The following is an 11,853-nucleotide window of genomic DNA, read 5'->3' as shown; positions in this document are numbered from 1 at the left end:
TTATTGATGTGGTGACCAGGAGTCAAAAAAGACTTTACGGCCCACAATAGGAATTATAATCATCATCATAGTAATGAATTTTGCTGGCTTCCCTTGGCTTGATGCTTAGTTAGGGTTTTGTGAATTTCAAGCAAGATTGACAAATCAAACCCAAATAGATCCCTACTTAAGATATGACAAAAAAAATCATTTTGGAAAAACATTATTTGTGTGGTTGACAGGCAATTGGGTTTTTCCTTGTCCAGCAAGATGTAAACCGTTCACCTTGTTCTGAGTTCACTACATGACAATATATGACTGAGATATCAATAACATCAAACCGCAAAATAAGTAGAGATGTGCTTTAAACCAGAACTAAAAAAAAAATAATATAAATTAACATTTTCATTAAAATTTTCTTTTCGCTTTTGATATTATTTCATATTCCATATCTGTCTTCTTGCAGGGAAATCTTGTTAGATTAATACAAACCACTTCATTACATTTCTGACACTAATTAGTCCATCAGCGGCAGCTGTAACAAATGTGGTCCACTGGGAAGACTTGAATGCGGTGACTGCAAAAGTTTCTAAATCTAAATTGTGAGTCAGGGTGTCAGCATTATGAAATCTATAAAAGCCCAACTGAATTCAGGAGAAAATCAATGCAACCAGAGTTGCACTCAAATCCACAGTGCCTCTACGAATTGCATTCTTCAATTGACAGTATTCAGATAGAATAGAACATTTCAGGAACTGTTGATTTTGCAAGACATAAATCCAAGCTATGAGCTCATCTCCCAAGAATATCTCTGTAAATAATAACAACTTTGTTCTGGTGGGGATTGTTGAGCTTGAATCATATCGATATCTATGTGCTGTTTCAGCTCTTGCATTATTTTCAGTCACATTGTTTTTGAGTTCTATGATTATCTATGTAACCTGGACAGAGAAAAGCTTGCATGAGCCTATGTACATCTTTATATGCATCTTGGTTATGAATGTGATGATCGGGAACGCATCATATTTCCCCAAGCTGGCCATTGACTTGTTGTCTGGATGCTCAACCATCTCATACACAGGATGTCTCTGTCAATCTTTCTGTATCCAGACTTATACATGGGTTGAAATGTTTACTTTTACAGCAATGGCATATGATCGATATCTGGCTGTAGGCCACCCTCTGAGATACCACACTCTGATGACCAATGTTACAGCTCAAAATATATCACTTGCCATATATGTTTTTGTTGTGGTGTTAGTAATTGTGAGTATACTGTTGACATTAAGACTAACATTCTGTAGGGTAAATATCAACAATGTCTTTTGTGAGATCATGTCTCTACAGCCACTTGCATGTAACGATATAACAATTAACAGTCTCTATGGATCAACTTTGACTTTTTGCAATGTGATTGGCTGTTTGCTTGTAATAATGTATTGTTACATAAGAACAGTTGTCATCTGTCTGAAACTTTCTTCAGAATCCTCTCACAAAGCTATGCATACATTGGTGACTCACATATTGGCCTTCTCTATTTATGTTGTCAACCTCTTTTTCCTTAATTTCAGGTACAGGCTAAACCTGGGTTCTGTATCAGTCAAAGTTGATGTTATCATACCTTTGATTGGTACCAGTATAGCTACTTCTGTAAACCCTTTGATCTATGGGATAAGGACCAAAGCTCTCAGGCAAAAATCATATGGAACTTTCAGAAAATGGTTGGCATACTAACAGAATAAAATCAGTTCATATTTTTTCAGGAGCAGTCTTACTATTGTAGAGATGTGTTATTTTTCTACATTTATTTTTTCCATTTTGGGATTGTGTAGGAAATAGAGGGCTGTAGTCTGTGTTTGCCTGTTAATGTTCTCTAAGCATCTCATATGTCCAGTTTTTTCGTAGTCTGGCTTAAAAAAGACAAAAGTCCATCCAATTCAACAAAAAAATAAATAATAATCCTATATGCACAGTTGATCCAGAGGAAGGAAAAGATAACCCCAGCAAAGCATGATCCAAGTTGCTCCTGCTGGGAAAAGAATTCCTTCCTGATCCCCCGAGAGGTATTTGGATATTCCCTGGATCAACTTTACCTATGAATGTTCGTGTCCAGTTATATTCTGTGTATCTAAGAAAGAATCCAGGACTTTTTTGAAGCAATCCACCGAGCTGGCCAGAACCAACTCTTGAGGGAGTCTATTCCACATTTTCACAGCTCTTACTGTGAAGAAACCTTTCCATATTTGGAGATTAAATCTCTTTTCCTCCAGATGTAAAGAATGCCCCCTTGTCCTCTGTGATGACCTCAAAGTGAATAACTCTACACCGAGTTCACTATGTGGACCACTGATGTATTTATACATGGAGATCATATCCCCCCTTATGTATTATACATGGAGATCATATCCCCCCTTATGTATTATACATGGTGATCATATCCCCCTTATGTATTATACATGGAGATCATATCCCCCCTTATGTATTATACATGGAAATCATATCCCTCCTTATGTATTATACATGGAGATCATATCCCCCCTTATGTATTATACATGGTGATCATATCCCCCCTTATGTATTATACATGGAGATCATATCCCCCCCTTAATCTCCTCTTCTCAAGCGAGAATAAATTCAGTTCCTCTAATCTTTCCTCATAGCTGATCTCCTCCATGCCTCGTATCAGTTTGGTTGCCCTTCTCTGTACTTTCTCCAGTTCCCCAATGTTCTTTTTGTGAATTGGTGCCCAAAACTGAACTGCGTATTCCAGATGAGGTCTTACTAATGATTTGTACCGGGGTAATATGATATCTTTGTCTCTGGAGTCTATACCTCTTTTAATACAAGAGAGGATTTTGCTCGCTTTAGAAACTGCAGCTTGGCATTGCATGCCATTATTAAGCTTGTGATCTACCAGAACTCCCAGATCCTTCTCCACCATTGATTCCCCCAGTTTTACCCCCCCCTAGTATGTATGATGCATGTATATTCTTAGCCCCCAAGTGCAGAACCTTACATTTATCAACATTAAACCTCATTTGCCACATAGTTGCCCAATTACACAGAGCATTGAGGTTGGCTTGTAAGTTGGAGACATCCTGTAAGGACGTTATTCCACTGCACAGATTGGTGTCATCTGCAAAGACTGAAATTAGATTTTTAATCTCAGACCCTATATCGTTTATAACAAAATTAAAAAGTAAGGATCCCAACACTAAACTCTGGGGTACACCACTGACACCCCAAGACCATTCAGAGTATGTATCATTAACCACTACTCTCTGAATACGATCTTTTAACCAGTTTTCTATCCATTTACATACAGATTTTTCCTTACCTTACACATTAGCCGTGTGTGGGGAACTGTGTCAAACTTTTTTTGCAAAATCCAAGTATACCACGGCCACCGCCACCCCCCTGTCCAAGGTTTTGCTCACCTCCTCATAAAAAGAAATCAGATTTGTTTGACTGTTGCTGTCTGTTGCTTAAAATATTTTTTTCCAGCAAGAACTCATCTATGTGGTCTTTTATTAAACTCTCCAGTATCTTCCCAACTTTAGGTGTTAAACTAACAGGTCTGTAATTACTTGGTAAAGATTTTGATCCCTTTTTAAATATTGGCACCACATTGGCCTTACGCCGATCCAGCGGTACTATTACAGTCATTAAAGAGTCCCTAAAAATGAGAAACAATGGCTTTGAAATGACAAAGCTCAATTCTTTAAGGACCCGTGGGTGTATGCCATCCGGTCCAGGTGATTTATTCACCTTTATTCTGTCTAAATATTTCTGGATCATATCAATTGTGAGCCAATGTGGATCATCTGGAGCTGTGTCATTACCAGGCCCATTATGGACAAGAGCTCCCCCATGCTCCTTTGTATACACAGAGCTGAAGAAGGGATTTAATAAATTTGCCTTCTCTTTGTCCCCAGTCACCCACTCTAGATTATTTTGTAAAGGACGTACATGTTTAGACCGCACCTTTTTACTAATAATATATTTGAAGAATTTTTGGGGTTGGTCCTGCTATCTTTTGCAATCTGTTGTTCGTTTTAAATTTTTGCAGCCTTAATTTCCTTTTTGCATATTCTGTTATATTCTTTGTAATGCTTAAACGATGACAGCGTTCCTTCATTTTTATATTTAATAAAAGATCTTTTCTTATTATCTATAGCCTTTTTAACTTTGGCCGTAAGCTACATAGGTTTGATTTTTAGCCTTTTATACGTGTTGCCCATGGGAATATATTTTGCAGTGTGTTCACATACAGCCTTTTTGAAGAACTCCAATTTCTGTGTTGTGTTCATTGATGACAATATTCCCTCCCAGTCTAAGTCTTGGAGAGCAGCTCTCAGCCTTGGAAAATTAGCTCTCTTAATGTTGAGCATTTTTATTTTTCCCATGTTTGTTGTTTACAGCTAACAATAAATGTAATCATGTTATGGTCACTGCTACCAAGAAGTTCTTTTATAAGGACATTCATAATAAGCTCTGCAGGATTTGTGAACTGTAGCTCTGTGAACTGTACCATAAAACTGTCTTGTAGTAGGTTTATACATTTTTGCCCTTTGATTGTTTCTGTAGTACCATTACTCCAGTCAGTTTCCCGGTAGTTAAAATTCCCCATTATTATCACTGTCCTAGCCCTCATTAACACTGGGAGGCCTATAACAAACTCCAATAATTACCTTTGTAGAACGCAACCCCATGTGCACTTCCACCCATAATGCTTCAGCCTCATCACAATCTTCATCAACTAGGTCCTCTTTCACACTCGCTCTGAAATCATTTTTCATATAGAGACAAACACCACCACCTTTTCTTTTTACCTTTTCTTTCCGAAAGAGAACATAACCAGGAATATTAATGGCCAGTCATGTGAAGAATGAAGCCAAGATGCAGCAACACCAATTAAATCATAGTTCTCTTCATGCACCAAAGCTTCCAACTCACCTATTTTACTTGGCAGACTCCTGGCATTGCCGAACAAACACTTTAACTCATTGGCATCTTGTGCACACGTATTTTGCATATTTTTTATTTTTGTACAAATGGTACCAATTCCAATGGTTGTTTGTAACAAGGGAACCTTCTTATCACCTGCCATAGCCCTCCCCCCACCTTTCCCCATTCCACCCACCAATTAGGACTGACCCCTGTCTGATCTGTCTGCCCCATTATAATATAATTCTCCCTCCCCTCTTGATTCTAGTTTAAACACTCCTCCAGCTGTCCCATAAACCTCTCCCCCAGCACAGCAGACTCCCTTCCATTTAGGTGCAAATCATCTCTAGCATATAGGTTAAACCCCAATGAAAAGTCAGCCCAGTGCTCTAGAAACTCAAATCTTTCCCTGTTACACCAGGTCTTCAACCATGCATTGAGTTCTCTAATCTCCCCGTCTTTCATGAGTTGTGCATGGCACAAGTAATATTTCAGAGAATATCACCTTGGAGGTCCTTCCCTTCAACTTGCAGCCTAGTTCTTTAAATTGATTCATAAGAAGCCTCCACCTTCCATGCATTCTGTCATTGGTTCCAAGATGGACCAAGACAGCTGGGTCATGCCCAGCCCCTCCCAGCAATTTATCAACCAGGTCCACCACATGCCGAACCCTGGCACCAGGGAGACAGCAAACCATTCAGTTGAGGAGATGCTGGCAACAACATATTCTATAAGTCCTTCTGATTATAGAATCCCCCATTACCACCAACTATCTAGGCCTTCCTGTACTACCCTCACCACCCCTCCCAGATGGTCTGCCCTCCCGGCTGTTAGGGATAGCAGTGACATCCAGGGCTACCACCCCTGAGCTTGCCAGCATGGACTTTACTGTCTCAGATACTTACTATTTGAGCGTGCTCCAGCAGGGTGTGCTAAAGAAGTGCCATTTTGTGTTATGGGTGTTTAGTTTACTACAAATTGGTAGGCTTGGAGTCCTGGTGAGCTGGCTGGGAAGGTATTCAATATTTGAGATACTCCTTCTGGGAGCAACCATGAAGATATTGGCTATAAGAGCTGTACTTTTCTGGGCCTAGAGGAAGCAAACTACAGCTGTCCTTGACAAAACAGGTGGTCTGTGACTGGTTGAGTGGAAGGTAAACACAGAAACCTTTCCATGCTATCCTGCCTTGCAACAAGATGGTTGAGTTGCCACTCAAATTTCAGTCAACAAGGAGCCATCTCCTTTTTCCACCCTCCTTCTTATTCTCAATGCAATAGTACAATAAACCTGTTCAAGTTGAGTTCAAAAGTGATTGGTGGTCACCGGTGTTTGTTGATAGATACCATAGTTCTATTCTGACCTGGGGTGCGGATGTTACATGTATAACAACTTTGTAGTCATCAAAGGACTTGGAACCCAAGGTGTGGAGTATGGTGTGACCATCCTGGATCAAACTAGGAGCATGTTACATAGTATTATTATTAAAAGTGTGCAGGAAAACTTTTTTGATACCTTAAGTTTGCCAAAATTCAGTTATGTGTCAGGTTGATGTGTTTTATTGCAAAGGCCCGTTAAGTTGCTTTTGGAAATGTAAACTGAGTATAGACCTTATCTACCTTCACTGTGTGACTGAGAAGAAACATCAGGGATTCATGAACTGGGAGCAGTAGGCCTCAATGTCATTTACTGTAAATAGTTAGGATGTGTTCTTTATGTTTTATTACATGAGAAAGACAACCTACAATGAAGAACTAACTCTGCACTTTAATGGACTTTTTGCATTTGGAGTTTTCTCCACTAGGTGATGCTTATAATATTAGCTATTGATGGACTTTAAACTTAGAATTGACATTGCATTTGAATGCTATTGGGGACAGCATCTTTTAGGTCAGGGTGTCCAGCCCACGAAACTCATGCAGCCCAAGACAGCTATGAATGTGGCCCAACACATTCATCGTAAAGTACTTAGAAATTTTGAATTTTGGGGAGACATTTTTGTAAAAATGTGTTTACACTTAGCAAACACATGCGGCCGAAGAAAATTTTGACAGTGTCTTTTTACTTGACTTTTATAAGTTTTATCTTCCCAAAGAAAAATATCCCACTCTTCACAATCACACCTTATGTCACCAGTTTTAAGCAGCACCTATATTGGTAAACAACTTTTTTCAAGGATGAAACACACGAAGGGCAATATTAAAAACAAAATATCTGATGAGCACCTTGAGAATTCATTGAGACTTCATCCATCAAACTGGGTATTGATGCATTAGTTAATCAAAAACAGTGTTAAATATCGTACTAGTTTTATGTTGTCCTCTTTTACTTTATATTAAAAAATATTACACAAAAAAATTGTATTATTTTAAATTTTTTATTATTCAGATAGGCACATTATCTTTAACAGTGATTGTTAGCTTGTGATCTGCCCAACGTTTTCTGCTCTTCAGCCATCCTTATTGTTAATGCATTTTATGTGTGGCCCAAGACAATTCCTCTTCTTCCATCATGGCTCAGGAGAGTCAAAAGGTTGGCAGCTCTAATGTTTATTGTGATGCGTTATTCTACAGATGTGCTTTTAGAAATGCTGTCTGTTATCTAGATAGATATCAAAAGGGTTGTTGGATAAGTGCAGTGTGGTGTGGCAGGCATTGAACACACAGATTTCCATTTGCCAGGAAAATTGTATTATAAAAAGAGTTCAACTTGAGAGCTCAACCATAAGTTACTCGATCACTCTGGGTAGAGGGTAGATATTCCAGTGGGTGCAGACATGTAGCTTGCAACAGGAGTGACCCATGGGCTGCAGCTCTCCCAGGTGACTCCACATGGTAACATGTTGCTGATCAGGTCCTTGACATCCTGGCAAAGGGAATATGTGGGAACTGCTCCCGGATGAGTGGAGCATCCCCCATGTGCATTGGGTGGTCTATTGCTTCTCTACAGCCATAATCCTCAGGGCTAGGTGTAAAGACTAGTAGGTGTTTTACCAGTAGCTGGTGGAGTAGGCACTGTTGCAGGGGGGAGTAATCAAGGAAGGGGATGGCCAACTATTCCAACAGCAGTCTGTATTTTTCATAATTGAGGGAAATCATGGCAGTCTGTAATGAGGCACAGGTGGCCTCCACTCCCATCTGGGCCCCGGAGATGCAGTAACCGAGCACCACTTAGAGGTCTGTGATGGTAGTGTGGTTTGGGAGCAGAATTGGGGAGGTCCCCAAGTTGAAAAGCTGGACTAGCAGCTTTTCCTTGTGGAGAAGGTGAAGGTCATCAACCACTTCCCAGGTAACCCTGGGTGCTTGTGGGCCTCTACCTTCACCATGGCTCCCTGCAGCTTTTTTTGGTCCCGCAAGGGTAGAGACCAGACTACCTCTTGGAGGGATGCTAGGAGTAGCTTCTACTTGGGGGGCATATAGGCAACAACCACCTGTTCTATCTGACTCCTTTACCACCTGTTGATAGGCCTCAGAGGATCATGTTGAGCCATACAGCTCACAGACTACAGCCCTGTGCACGCCCGTCTTGTTCAGTCTTGGCCAGCCAGCGAGGAAAGTCCAAGTCCTTCAAAACATTTATGACAGGACAATAGATACTGCCAAGCTTACTGGGCTGCTAGTCACCACAACCCCTATGCATTCCACCACCTGGTCGTCTATTTGAATCTTCACTCAGGTGACCAGACCCTGTGTCATTCAAGTAAGGGACCTCTTGGTCATTAACTAGGGTGGTGATTACTGGTGTGACCATGGCCTCTGCTATGCTAATACCTGGAGTTTTTGATTATAGGGGTCATCCCTCTGCCTGTCAGCCCCTAGTTTGATGCTTTTGATTTCAGGTTGATCACATTTCCTAGCTACATGGCAAAAGTATCCCCACCTCAAGCACTCTTGGTCTTCATCTGGGTCCCTCTGTAGCGAATTTTCGCCCCTGGAGAGGTGGGCCAGCTCTTGCTTATGTGGACATCTCCTGCCTCATGGAAACCATGTTCTGAATAAGCTCCCTGATGGCAGTCTGGATGGCCAGCAGGGAGGATGGGGTCAAGCCCTTTTCCCTCATATGTAGCATTTCCTGCCTCTTTGTACCAGGAGTGCAGAATAAATGAGCTTTGGCTGTACTTCTCCTTTAAAAGTGTCCCAAACCTGGGTGATTCAGAATTCAGAATGAGCATATGGTGAAAAAAAAATTAACAGGCAAAGGCTACCTCAATATTAGTCATTAGTGATGAATGAAGGTTTATCAAAATAAAGAACGCTGGGGAAAGAATTTTTCTTTCATTAAAAACTAGAATAGTAATGTAATGTTCTTATTTTTAGAGACCTAAGTGGCCATAATATCTCAAGAGATTTGATAATTTTCTGTTTAATCTGAACAGCTGTAACAATCTCCTGGGAGCTGTGCAGCCTCTCTACACATGATATCTCCCTGGGGTTTATCTTTTCTACTTCCATGCAAAAGCTATACTGTTAAATACAGTATTTTCTGGCATATAAGACTACTTTTTATACTTAAAAAATATACCCCAAAAATTGGGGGTCGTCTGATACGTGGGTTATAAAATGTGAACCTTGAGTTTGTTTGGGTCAAGCTGGCTGGATGTGTGGTAATACTGTACATACAGTATACCGCGCTGAGCCAAGCTGGCTCAAAACAAATGTCCCTATGACAGATTAATCTGTCAGCCCGCTGGATGTGCGGTATATACAGTATACTGAGCTGAGCCAAGCAGTTTCAAAACGTACCGGTACGCCCCTACTGTAATCAGCCCGCTGGATGCATGTATGTACGGTAGCTGCGGCTACATACAGTATACACTGGGCCAATCACAGTGAGTGATGTATTCTACTAATGAATACAAAGCCACCTTGGATTGGCTGAGTCAGAGAGGTGGGCTGATGATGTCACAACCTCAGCCAATCCGAGCAGGCTTTGTATTCATTAGTAGAATACATCGCTCGCTGTGATTGGCCCAGCGTATACTGTATGTAGCCTCAGCTACTGTATATACCGCACATCCAGCGGGCTGACAGATTAATCTGTCATAGGGACATTTGTTTTGAGCCAGCTTGGCTCAGCGCGGAATACTGTATGTACATTACTGCACATCCAGCGGGCTGTATATATACTGTATACTGTATGTAGCCGAAGCTACCGTATTACCGCACATCCAGCGGGCTGTATATATACTGTATACCATATGTAGCCGAACGTACCGTATTACCGCACATCCAGAGGGCTGTATATATACTGTATACTGTATGTAGCCGAAGCTACCGTATTACCGCACATCCAGCGGGCTGCATATATACTGTATACTGTATGTAGCCGAACCTACCGTATTACCGCACATCCAGAGGACTGTATATATACTGTATACCGTATGTAGCCGAAGCTACCGTATTACCGCACATCCAGCGGTAACCATCTGACTTGGAATTTGATCCATATGATGACTGTCTTACAAATGTATCACAAGATGTCATTCATGAACTTATGATGTCAGAGGATGAACATGAGGATTTTGAAGGACTTTAAGTACCGGTAAGTCATAACCATTTCAATTAAAAAATCTGATGTTTTTAAATGGTGTTGCCTCGGAAGGAGGGTAGTCTTATACGGCAAGTATAGCCCAAAAACTAAGTTTTAACTGGAAAATTAGGGGGTCGTCTTATACACCCAGTCGCCTTATACGCCGGAAAATACGGTAACAGCTAAAATTGCCATGTGGCTATATAAAAGTGCTAACTTGTGCCCCATACACACGATGAGAACATGAAAAAGATCACTTTCAGAAGGATCGTATGACAATCTGCTCTGTAGGATACAGCTTTGGAGAGCCAATCACAACAGTTCATGCAACAATATCTAAATGGACAAGCATGACCCTTTTTATTGTTTGATAACAGAGCAAATGATTTTCGTTTAATCGGTACAAAGTTGATCCAAAAGAAGGCAAAAAAATTCCCAATCAAGTATGATCCAATTTGTTCCAGCAGGGGAAAAAAATCCTTACTAATCCCCAAAGAGGCAATTTTATTTTCCTTGGATCAACTACTCCTGGTCTATTTACCTGTAAATGTTAATATCTAGTTATATTTTTTAAATGTAGGAATGCAGCTCTTTTATAAAACAAAACCAACTCTTGAGGGAGTCTGTTCCACATTATCACAGCTCTTTCCATGAAGAAGTCTTTCTGTATTTGTAGATTTAATCTCATTTCTTCCAGATGTAAAGAGTGCTCCCTTCTCCCCTTGTAATGACCTGAAAGTTATTAACTCTACACCGAGTTCACTAAATGGACCACTGATGTATTTACACATGGTGATCATATCCCCCCTTATGTATTATACATGGAGATCATATACCCCCTTATGTATTATACATGGAGATCATATCCCCCCTTATGTATTATACATGGAGATCGTATCCCCCTTATGTATTATACATGGAGATCATATCCCCCCTTATGTATTATACATGATGATCATATCCCCCTTATGTATTATACATGATGATCATATCCCCCTTATGTATTATACATGGTGATCATATCCCCCCTTACTTATTATACATGGTGATCACATCCCCCCCTTATGTATTATACATGGTGATAATACCCCCCCCCCTTATGTATTATACATGGTGATCATATCCCCCCTTATGTATTATACATGGTGATCATATCCCCCCTTATGTATTATACATGGAGATCATATCCCCCCTTATGTATTATACATGGAGATCATATCCCCCTTTACTTATTATACATGGTGATCACATCCCCCCCTTATGTATTATACATGGTGATAATACCCCCCCTTATGTATTATACATGGTGATCATATCCTCCCTTATGTATTATACATGGAGATCATATCCCCCCTTATGTATTATACATGGAGATCATATCCCCCCTTATGTATTATACA

The 11,853-nt window shown here is 40.3% G+C and overlaps 1 pseudogene; it reads left to right on the top strand.

Moving 5' to 3' along the window:
• Positions 1 to 765: 765 nt before the first annotated feature.
• LOC149438362 (olfactory receptor 51E1-like) lies at positions 766 to 1,721 on the top strand (annotated as a pseudogene).
• Positions 1,722 to 11,853: the final 10,132 nt, after the last annotated feature.

This window comes from Staurois parvus, unplaced genomic scaffold (assembly GCF_062004578.1).
Source record: "Staurois parvus isolate SC_StPar_1 unplaced genomic scaffold, SC_StPar_1.0 ptg001192l, whole genome shotgun sequence".
Lineage (NCBI taxonomy): Eukaryota > Metazoa > Chordata > Amphibia > Anura > Ranidae > Staurois > Staurois parvus.
This window is presented reverse-complemented; position numbering and strand designations above follow the sequence as displayed.